The 10,634-nt window shown below is 41.6% G+C and overlaps 1 protein-coding gene and 1 long non-coding RNA gene across 7 annotated transcripts in view; one reads left to right on the forward strand and one right to left on the reverse strand.

Annotated features, from left to right (window-relative positions):
* The window catches only part of FER (FER tyrosine kinase), a 202,338-nt gene extending 198,793 nt beyond the window's left edge, over positions 1–3,545 (reverse strand). For 5 of the 6 annotated variants that reach the window (XM_087741585.1, XM_087741584.1, XM_087741581.1 and 2 more), the window contains exon 1: positions 3,482–3,545. The gene's annotated coding sequence lies outside the window, so the exon portion shown is untranslated. The remainder of the gene's footprint in view (positions 1–3,481) is intronic. The other variant, XM_087741583.1, reaches the window with a different exon arrangement.
* LOC148050457 (uncharacterized) lies at positions 2,981–6,409 on the forward strand. The gene is made up of 3 exons (XR_015700953.1): positions 2,981–3,314; positions 3,976–4,111; positions 6,036–6,409. It is a non-coding gene; the product is annotated as an uncharacterized LOC148050457 (long non-coding RNA).
* Positions 6,410–10,634: the final 4,225 nt, after the last annotated feature.

A 10,634-nucleotide genomic window follows, 5' to 3' on the forward strand; every position in this document is an offset into this window, starting at 1 on the left:
CGAAATACCCTCGCTGCTCAAGGTGGAGGTTCACAACATAGACAAGATTAAGCAGCCAGAGCTGTGTTCTAACAAGCTGACTAATACATTTCAAAGATCAGGAATTCTGACAAACCTGAACAACTGACCAGAAAACAGTAACTGAACCACAGCACAGTTATGAGTATGGAGAGCTGCCTCTACACACTGCTATGACACTCATCTGTGTGTTGTGAGCTGGTTAGTTAACAAGCTCAGATGTGGGAAAAAAAGTTTGAAACTGTATGTGGTTAAACCGCTTGGCACTTTCCCTCTAGCATAGAAAGGCAGCAATGCAAAGGAAGCTGGTGACTACAGAGCAAATGGTAATCTGAGATCCAAAGTAGAATGATGTAATGAAGTACAATTCACTCATTAGATTAATAACAGCATTAAGTCTTAATTTATTGGGAATTTATTTTTATCATCCTCTAAGAAACACACAGGACTTTATTACTTTAGACTCATTACACTCAAAACCAACCTTAAGTCTGCATTTAAATTTGCAAGAGGAATTAGAAAAGATTACAGCCATGCTCTCAAATATGATTTCATGCTATGAGATGACAGGAATCAAATCCTCCATCCCATGAAGTTGTCTTAAAAGGAAAAAAAAAAAAAAAAAGAAAAAACCCGAACACAAAAAAAGCCATTTTAGAAGTGCCCTTGCTGCTTTTTAAGAACCATTTCCAAAACTTCCTATGCACTGTACACGACCACACACATAGCTCTTAGAAAGAAAGGTAACTATCTTCTCTCAAACCCTGGAAACAAAGCTACAAATTCAACTGATTCACTACTTAGAAGTTTCCAAAAATAAATATTTCCAAAGAAATGCTACGGTTACCTAAGGCAAATGTTATACAGCAGAAACCTTCTGCGTATTTACATACACAGTATTTTAAACCCTTTAACTCCCTAATAAAGTGGCGAATACTCAACAATTCCAGTACTATCTCTACTGTATAATAATCCTCTCCACTTAGTTTTCAAAATCCATTTTTATAAGGCAAATACATCAACACTACAATTAAGACAGTACTAAGTGGACAGTTTTATCTTAAGATAGGAGCATATATGCAGTTTACTTCCTGCTGGAATGAACTGAGGCTTTCCTCTTCTCTTGCTGCTCCTCCTCCCAACCCCAAGCAAAAGAATCCCCTTTCCTTTTCCAAGACCCACTTCCCACACACTGCAAAAAAACCTCCTCCCTGTGAAATGATGACCTCATGCTGCTAGCCCATCTCCTTGTACGGAGCAATTCTGGGATTGCTGCCAGCTTTCTCTGCCTTCAGGCTGACACGGCAACATACCTTCCTTCACCCCGCTGCTTCCCAGCTGAAAGAACACGGAGGAGAAGCGGCAGCAAGCGGTGGTGGCAAGCTGGGCAGGAGGAGGGGGTCTCCTCATGGACAACGAGCAGGCCACCAGACGCCTGCCCCCGACTCCCGTCAGGCATAAACCTATTTCATATCAGCAAAGCACCTCTCCTCTCCATCACATGAAGGATTAAACTGAACTCTGAACATTTTTAAGTATGGAAATACATCCTGTGTTACCTAACCGCAGTGCAACCCCACGTAGCCAGGTCTTCCTTCTCCTTGTTAAATCTCTTCATTCCAGTGAAGAAAATGTTACCTCTCCCTCTCTCTTAAAGAAGAGCTGTCTTATCTTCCATTGTATTACTCTACTTCAAAATTCTCCTGCCCCTTCTTCGGCCCATCTTTACTTCCAAGTGTCTCCTCAGAATGATTTCTACAGGATCACTTTATACCGTCGCAATCCAAATATGAACCGAAGAAGAACCTTCCTTGAAAGATTCACTTGTGACATGAAGTTATAGCTTTAGGAAAGCAGGAAGGGATCTTGTTGATTGTTAACAGAACTTTCGCTCAGTTAAAACGTAACCTTGTACACACAAGACTTTATCTTCTCCTTCAAAGAAACATTACCAAAGCTCAACTCTTCTGCGGCTAACGTTCCACGTGTGTGTATTTTAAACTTCTAACAGTACTGACAATTTGCTTCAACACATTAAAAAGGAATTTATAAAGGGGAGAACATACATTTGTCTCACCAACAATAATCATTACTGTAACTCAACCTATATATAATATGTCCCTTATTTCCAATTTGCTTTGACTGTGAGCAGATTGGAAGAATGAATGCCCCACCTCCTTGAGTCTTCCAAAGACTAGCACATACATGTAGTAAACTGTATCCGTCATCTCTTTATTATGTTATTTAGTAGGTACAATTAACTGAAAATAATACCTAGTAAATTCTTTGGGTCAAAAAGTTTCAGATGTCACCCAGGTTTTTCTTACATTGCAACTTGTTAAAAGAAGCTGCATTAAAATACAGCAGAGCATCAAAGCTACTTTGTGCACGTTTCTTACAAAGCAGGGAAAAGTTATGTCAACTACTTGGAAAGCACTCCTGCTTTCCTGCAAACAGAAGACAAGTTGGCTTGTTTAAAAGTGTAACAAAACCCTAGGTGTTCACATAGGATGTGTCACTTCCAAGGGTGTACGCTCATATACATTCAAACAAAACAGAAACATACTCCAACATGAAAAGGGATGTTTAATGCCTTTCTACGTATTTTGTTCTCAAATACTAACTATGTGAGCATTTAGGACCCCTGCAGATACCAAACCCACAAATACACAAAGCATAAAGCCGCACATGAAAAAAGCCAGGGCAGTGGCACTGAGAAGGCCACAGTGCAGGCTCTTAAGCTAACGTGTAAGTTAAGAAAGCCGCTAAAGTGTACAGCGTCGTCACGGGGCGGGGCGGGGGAGGAGAAAAAAACCAAAACCAGAGGCGTTGCATTTATTGGGGGGGGGGGGGGGGAGCACACATCAGAAACTTTCAAGCGGCTGATGGCTGTCGCGTCCTCCCGTTATCCGTAGCAGTTACAGCCCGGCCAGCGGGCCGTGGCACAGGAGGGGCACAGACACGCCAGGCACCGGCGGGGGCAGGCGCCGCAGGAACCGGACCGACTCAGCCCTTTTCCTCCCTTCGCCCCAGAGCCCGGACCCCGCCGGCCCGGCCCGCCCCGACCCCGCGCAGGGCCCCGCGCCCCCGGCCCGACGGCAGCCCCGGGGGCGGGGATCCACACCCGCCGCGCTGCCGGCCCCGCCGGGGCGGAGCCGCCGCTGGGCGAGAGGCGCCCCTGACGTCTCCCCGCGCCACCGCCGCAGAAAGCGACCGGATGCCACCGCCACCGCCCCCTTAGAGGAAAGCGCGAGCGGCGCCGGTGCCCGCCCCGCTCCTCACCGCCCCACCCGCAGGTAAATCCCCACCCGGGGCCTACCCGCCCCCTGCCCCGGCTGCCTGCCGGGCGGGCGGGCCGGACACGGAAAGGGGTGGGGACGGCCGCCCCCTGGCCCGGGTGCCGCTCCCGGGGCGCGGGGACCAGCGGCGGCGCCGCCGCGCCGCGCACGGCACCTACACCTACCTGACAAGCCGAGCCCCTCCGCCACCGCCGGCGTCACGGCCCCACCAGCGCCACGTGACTGGCGCGGGCCAATCAGCGCCAGGCTCCCAGCTCCCTCCCAGCCAATCCGGATTCTCCCCGCCTCCCGGTGACGCGACTGCGGCTGGCCGCCAGTCAGCGAGGGAGGATGCGCCACCGCTGCCGCCTCCCGGCTGGGAGGCACGGCGCGATTGGAAGGGAGCCGTGGCGCTCCGCGGGGGGCGGGGCTTCCCCGCCCCTCTCCGCCTCTGGCGCGTCCGTTTCCCAGCAACGGTTTTCCTCACAACTTCTTGTTTTAAAAGACTTTCCCAGAAATACCTTAGGGTTAGTGGAGAATGGGCAGAGAGGATTAGATGCAAGGTTTAATAACTGGTAAGGAATATTTGCATAATTACAAAACTACGATACGATGTACACTGGGTTTAAAGTATTTGTATAATTTCTGTGCTGTTTATTACTTAATCATGGAAATGTAGAAGTGAACATGGAAGAAATGTATGAGACTCAAAGATGGCAAATCCTGAGAAAATAACTCCTGGACATTGCAGCTTATGGACAGATAGACAAGGAGTCTGATGTTTTGTTACTTTGCCAGCTTGGCATCAGGAACAGGTAAGGAGAAGCAGAAAAGAAGAAAAAAAAGAAAAAAAAAAAAGAAGGAAAAATAAGAAAAAAAAGGTGGGGGAGAAAGGGAAAAAAAAGGAAAAAGAAAACAAGAAAAAAGAAAAACAGAGATATTATGAGACTAACTCAACAGGTTTAGGGAAATTTCATGAATATTAAAGTGTTGTATATTGTCTTTTGTAGCAGATTGTGTTTAAAGCAAATAATGAAAAATTCAATTTAATTAAGTAGTAATAGCAAAGTCTGATACCGTGATGCATTTCATACATACAGAAGGACATAAGAAGCCCATAACAGGTTCGGTTAGAGTTACAGACAAATACCCTTTCTCAAGGGGTTGCCAGTCGCTGGTATTTAGGAAGGAGTCTAAAAAACAGGATGTGGGCAGAGCAGTCATACTCCAGGCCATGGCTTCTCTAAGCTAGAATATGCTTTTAGACCAGAATGTTTAAAAAGCACTAGTGAAACTCTGCAGTGTGCAGTTTTCTACCTCTATTTAAGCCATTTATGCCTTTTTCTTCCAAAACATCTTATTGCAATAATTTCCTTTATTTACGTGTTTATCAAATGAGAAAGAATTACCTTCTTTTGTACCTCATCCATATGCACCTTGAGGCAAGTTGACACCTATATACAGTTAGATGCAAATTTGTGTAATACTACATGCACAATGGAGAAGAAAGTCAACAGCTATTTAATTGTAGTAGAAAGTGTGTTTTTAAGATGTAGTTTACATTTGGATACATTTCAACAATGTTGTATTTGGGATCATAGAATCATAGATTCATTAAGGTTGGAAAGGGCCTCAGAGATCATCGCGTCCAACTGTGAACCTAACTTCCAGGTCCACCTCTAAACCATGTCCCTCTAAAACACATCCACATGGTTTTTGAATACTTCCAGGGACTGTGATTACACCACTTCCCTGGGCAGTCTGTTCCAATGCCCAACCACTCTCTCCATGAAAAAATGTTTCCTAATATCTAATCTAAATCTCCCCTGGCACAACTTGAGGCCACTTCCTCTTGTCCTATCGCTTGTTACTTGGGAGAAGAGACCGACCCGCACCTCGCTACAACCTCCTTTCAGGTAGTTGTAGAGAGTGATAAGGTCTCCCCTCAGCCTTCTCTTCTCCAGACTAAATAACGCCAGCTCCCTCAGCCGCTCCTCATAAGACTTGTTCTGTAGACCCTTCACCAGCTTCGTTGCCCCAATAAAAAAGGCATTTTTATAGGAATAAACATTTTCTTTCCTTTTAAAGGAAAGATTTTTCATGATAAAAATCTTAATTTAGATGCAAATACTTAATTCAGTACAAGAAATCATCAATGACAGGGTTTTATGGCAAATGCAGGTGCAAACGTCCTGATTCAGCCTTGGTTCAGCCATATTCAAACATAACCTATTTTATTGGACAGATATCAGTCAAGCTGCTCACATGCCTAAAGAAGATCTTTTATGAGTGTGTCTATGGTTTGGTAATTTAGCTGGCCTTGAGACCCTTGAACCTGATGAAAACTGGTAGACAATGGTATGAGGGTATAATAATCTCTCCTTGATAGTTTTCTGATCAGAATTTTTTTAACTTTACTGAAGAACCTGCTTGACTTTTGAGGAAGAAAGGATTCCTCGTTCTTTTTTGTAGCAAGTTTTTTTTTTTTTCAAAGCTTTCAGATATTTGTTAAATGAAGATGAAAAAAAGTTAGGCCTATACTGTAGTCACTGCAGTACAGTGTAGACCTATGCAAACTATTTTGAAAATCAAATTGTTAATTTTATTTAGAAAGTGCAATTATTAATTGAATACGAAAAGCTTTAAAAGTAGATGAGCACTTGCAATTAAAAGCCAAATTAACAACTTTATTTCCACCAGGCTGTATATGCTAATCCTTTTCTTTCTTCCCTGTCCCAGCCTTCCAGTTCTGCACACATTCCTCCACTCAGCCCCATACCTGATTTCCTCTGCCTGATTCCTACCTGGCCTGACCCAGGGCCCACTGTCTAACTCCAGAAGCAGAGAGACTGAGTTCTAAAAGTATCTGAAGAAGACAAAAAGGATCGGGAAAATGAACATGCTTTTGCTTCAGCACATTCTGTCAATCCCTGGACATACTTTCTTCCAGCCTCTCCCCTTTGCTTCTACATGTTAAATCCTACACATTAAATCTATAGCTTCATGCTAAACCAAAGCTGATCAACATCACTACTTTAAACCTACTGGTTTGGACAACAGTGGCATTGAAGCATTGTTTCAGACCTTATTGCAAAATTGCCTTCCGAGAAACTCAGCAAACACCTGGACACATGCCGAGTTCTGTGCTGCAACACCTCAACACCTACTGGGCAGAGCACTTCATGGCTCAACTAGATGAAACAATAGCAGTTGTCTAGTAAAAATACCTGAAAAATTCAATTTAGTATCCTGGGTCTGTCTTCCTCTCTCACATGACTCATCTTCTGTAACTTCATACTTTAATTTCTGCTGGCTTCCTAACTACCAGAGAATTTTCAGTCTTTCTATCATAATCTATTTGCCCACCATTGTGACCCTAGAAATACCAGAGAATTTGCTCCTTAAATAGTAAAACTCTTGTCCTATTTGGTTAAGCTCTAGGTTTCAAGGATCCTTTTCTTTTTGTTCTTCTGTTTGTTTTAGCTCTTCTGGTACCCTGCCAGTCTATAATTCAGTCAGCACATTTTCATAATTTTGAATGCTTCTTTTCTACCTTTATCTAATTTCTTTGTTTATGGCTCATTGCCTAAAATTCCTGGGCGTGACATGCAAGTTATCTGCATTATACTGCTGATACTCATGTTGAAAAACCTTGAAGTTATTCTTAGGGGACAGATATTGTAGCATTATATTACTTCAAGAATTATAACAACTTCAAATTAAATTACATGCCTGGAGGGGAAATATAAATGTAGGAAAGAAAGAGAGGGAAAGTTCCTCATTATCACTCCTTCAAAATGCTAAAGTAAAATGGGAGTCATTGCAAAATCCAACATAAAAAAAAGTCTCCTGGATATACTAAAGAATCCTATTATACACAAGTCAGTAACACAGAGAAGTTATTATAGAGGTATACTCAGAATAAGGTATACTCAGATTGCAAAGAGATATCTGTGGGGAATAAAAATAATAAATTGAGAAAGTAAATTGAGAAAATAAATTGAGAAAAAATTCCCCAGTAATCCCAGGCTTTTGATCAACAACATGGTTCCTTGATCCCCAACAAGGGCATATTAATTCTTTCCTGTTGAGTTAGATTTGCTGCACTTTCTTGATGAGTTAGGCATGAATGAATATCTTTTTCTAAACTATTGTACATCTTTGGAAAAAAAATTGCAGTTTACCATTTTACTGATTCTTTCCCTATTTACTATCACTATTACTGTAAAGAAATACAGTAAAAAGTTTAAATAACTATACAAACTGTGTATTAAAGCACTGGGGCTTTTGTGTCAGAAACAGAATACTGTTACTACCACTATTATGAAAATTACTCTGGTTCTATTATATATCTAGATAATAACATCATAAAACTCAGGCATGGTAAAGCAATGAAACAAAAAGCATGTCAGTACAGAGCTGAGCAAACAGCTGAATCTCTTTTCACCTCTGCCATAGATGTTCTACTTATGCAAAGCTCTCTCTGCCTCAGTATTTCCATCTATAAATGGCAACATCAATACTTCCCTTGAGGGATGTTAGAAGGTGTAGATTGTTAATATTTATACAGCATTTTCAAATTGTTGTACGGAAAAGGTGAAAAAAAATGCAAATAATACTATGCAAAATAAGGATATTTTAGTTATTCTATCATCGGTTATAGACGTCTAATTTTCATATTCTTTTTACAGATTTTCATTATTAGTTGCTATTTTTCTCTTCTCTACCCTTCTCTTTCTCCCACTCTCATTTTGTACTTCATATTTTGAATTTCAATGTCTGTTGCTATGACAACACCATGATCTGACTCGTGCTGCCTTCAGACCGTTTTCAGATCTACACTGTGCTATTTAAAACTACACATTTTGTGTTTAAGGTGTCTGGAGATTTCCTTAGAATAACCTGACAGGGTTTTCCCAATCATAAACTGTGGTGCAGATATGCATTCCTAAATCCTAGTACCTGCCATTGCTTTTCTATCCCTGTACATATTACTTTGAATAATTGCCTCTCTAGGGCATGATGGCTGTATAGAAGATGGTGGGATTAACAGAAGGAAACATATTTGTCAGTCTTTCCATATATAGAAATATATATACACACACATATATATGTGTACACTTATACAAAAAGGGAGGCACGTGTACGTGTACACATACGCAATTTGGTTTTCAGCTGTGTGCAAGCTGGAATCTACCACAGAACTTCTTAGAGAAGTAAAAGAAGCCAGCAAGTTCTGGTAAATTTTAAAATAATTAAAACTCAGCAGACATAAGGGAAGATAACCAATGATGTGAGGAAATTCAAGTTGTGGTTTCATTTTTAAAGAGAGTTACTGATCCTTGCCCAAATACAAAAGGAGCCACTCATAATCCAAAGCTAAGGACAAGCATTCAAATCTTTGATTTCCTAAGACTATTTAAATTCCTGATAAATTTACTGCTGTTATTATTAATTAGTCATAGGCTGCAACCTAGTAGGTGGCCACAGATACACTGCTCAAGAACTGGAACAGACACACTGTAATCTAAATGTGGGATCTAAATGATGCCCTGCATCAACTAGTGATAAGGGACCGGACAGAAGTCCCATAGATAAGTTCCTGGGCGCTTAGACCAACTTAAAAAATAATTACAGAGTTTATGCACAGTCATTACAAACACTGGGCCCACATTCCTCGTATGACCAGCCCTGGTTTTATCCTGTACATCAGACTGCATTACAGACTGACACACTGTTTTCATTTTCCTACCTCTAGCTCCATGGAGCAAGCATTGCTAATCCATAATATCATGCCCCTGACTAGTATAAAAAATAGTGCAATCTGCTGTGAAAATTTGTTTCAAATTCCCCTTCAGTTGCTGACTGAAGAGCTACTTATTACTTTTAAGCGTGAGGAATAATAATGACTCAGCTGAATGTCTCTCCTTGAAAGTCACAGGAATTTATGTCTTGCTACTTACTTACCTGGACTGGAGAAAGGTGTGAATGTTTACCATTCACACGGTACAGAAGCCACCTTAAAAGAGTTCAGCAGTGTTAAGGCAAATTAATTTTCCAACTGCAAGAAAGTGTGACAGCTGTACGTTGGTATACCTAAGTAAAAGCACACTGAGCTTTCTCTCAGACTGTAGATTCATGATGTGAAATCTTTGGATACAATACCTTAAGTCAGTACTGCTCCCTCTGCCACCCTTCCACTACCACATTTTCTCCTCCTCAGTATCCAGCATGCTGTTCCCTCACTTCTGCCCGCAGAAGTGTTGATGCAACTGTTCTGCAAAGCAGATAAGGGAGATGACCCAGCTTAAAAAATAGTCTTGCTATTATTTTTAAATATACATAATTTCTTTATATAAGTCTTGTTATGCTTTTTTAAACCAGATGTGTTCCCTATCTAGCTAACACCACAGCCAACTAGTTGGGCCAGCACAACTCAGCCACGCAAGGCTAGGTATGAGCAGTCAGGGAAGGGGAATGAGTGTGGCGATACCTTAGTCTACTCTTGCCACTAAAGAGTACAAGTACTGAAGCGGCAGACTGAGGTTACCTCTTTGGTGGCGTCATACTAGCCCTCCAAGCCTGGGATAAGAAATCCACCTCTTTTTCAGCATATTTGGTTGCTGCCTTATCTACTCTGAGGAGGAGACAGTAGTGTAATGCACATGCTAAGCTACTTTATATGCTTAAATAAATCATGGCGTTCACTGTACATGTATTTGTATGAAACAGTCGTCAGTGTATTGAAAAAAAAATGCCTTGAGGACCAATTCCAGCTTAAGGTACTTCTGCCTTTCTCCCACAATGCACATTCCTTCTCCTCTGCTGCAAATGCTACTGCCTAGGTTGCGCTGACACAACTGTTGGTAGGATTACATTGTGAACACAACTGATAAGCCTAAATAAAATCCTGCAAACAAACAAAAAAACTTTAAGACAGGACTTGTTAATCCATCATGTAGAAGTTGAGCCTTTGCCTTGAGACATCAGCATGTTTTTCAGAACAGGTTGATGGTTTAATCCATCTTAACAGGTTATGATTATACCTACTATGGTGAAGGACAGTAGTCTTTCTAAAATGTAAGCGGCAGCAGAAGATAAAGGTCAACATCTTGATTAACTTGAAAATCCCCAAGAAGGCAGACAGGAAACAGAAGGGAGAGTTTATAAGATTACAGATTTCTTAGGCATTCTTCCTTGGCTGGTTAAGTGACTTGACATCTTTATAGGTGAATGATGAAGAGAAATTCTTCTCAGAGTTAGTGTACCAATGTAACTCTTCCACTAAATCTCTTCCTAGACCTAACAAACAAGTTGCACACACTTGGTTTGTGGAAT

The sequence above is a fragment of the Nipponia nippon genome, unplaced genomic scaffold (assembly GCF_047370975.1).
Source record: "Nipponia nippon isolate SJK-2023a ecotype South Korea unplaced genomic scaffold, ASM4737097v1 scaffold_8, whole genome shotgun sequence".
NCBI classification, from domain to species: Eukaryota; Metazoa; Chordata; class Aves; order Pelecaniformes; family Threskiornithidae; genus Nipponia; species Nipponia nippon.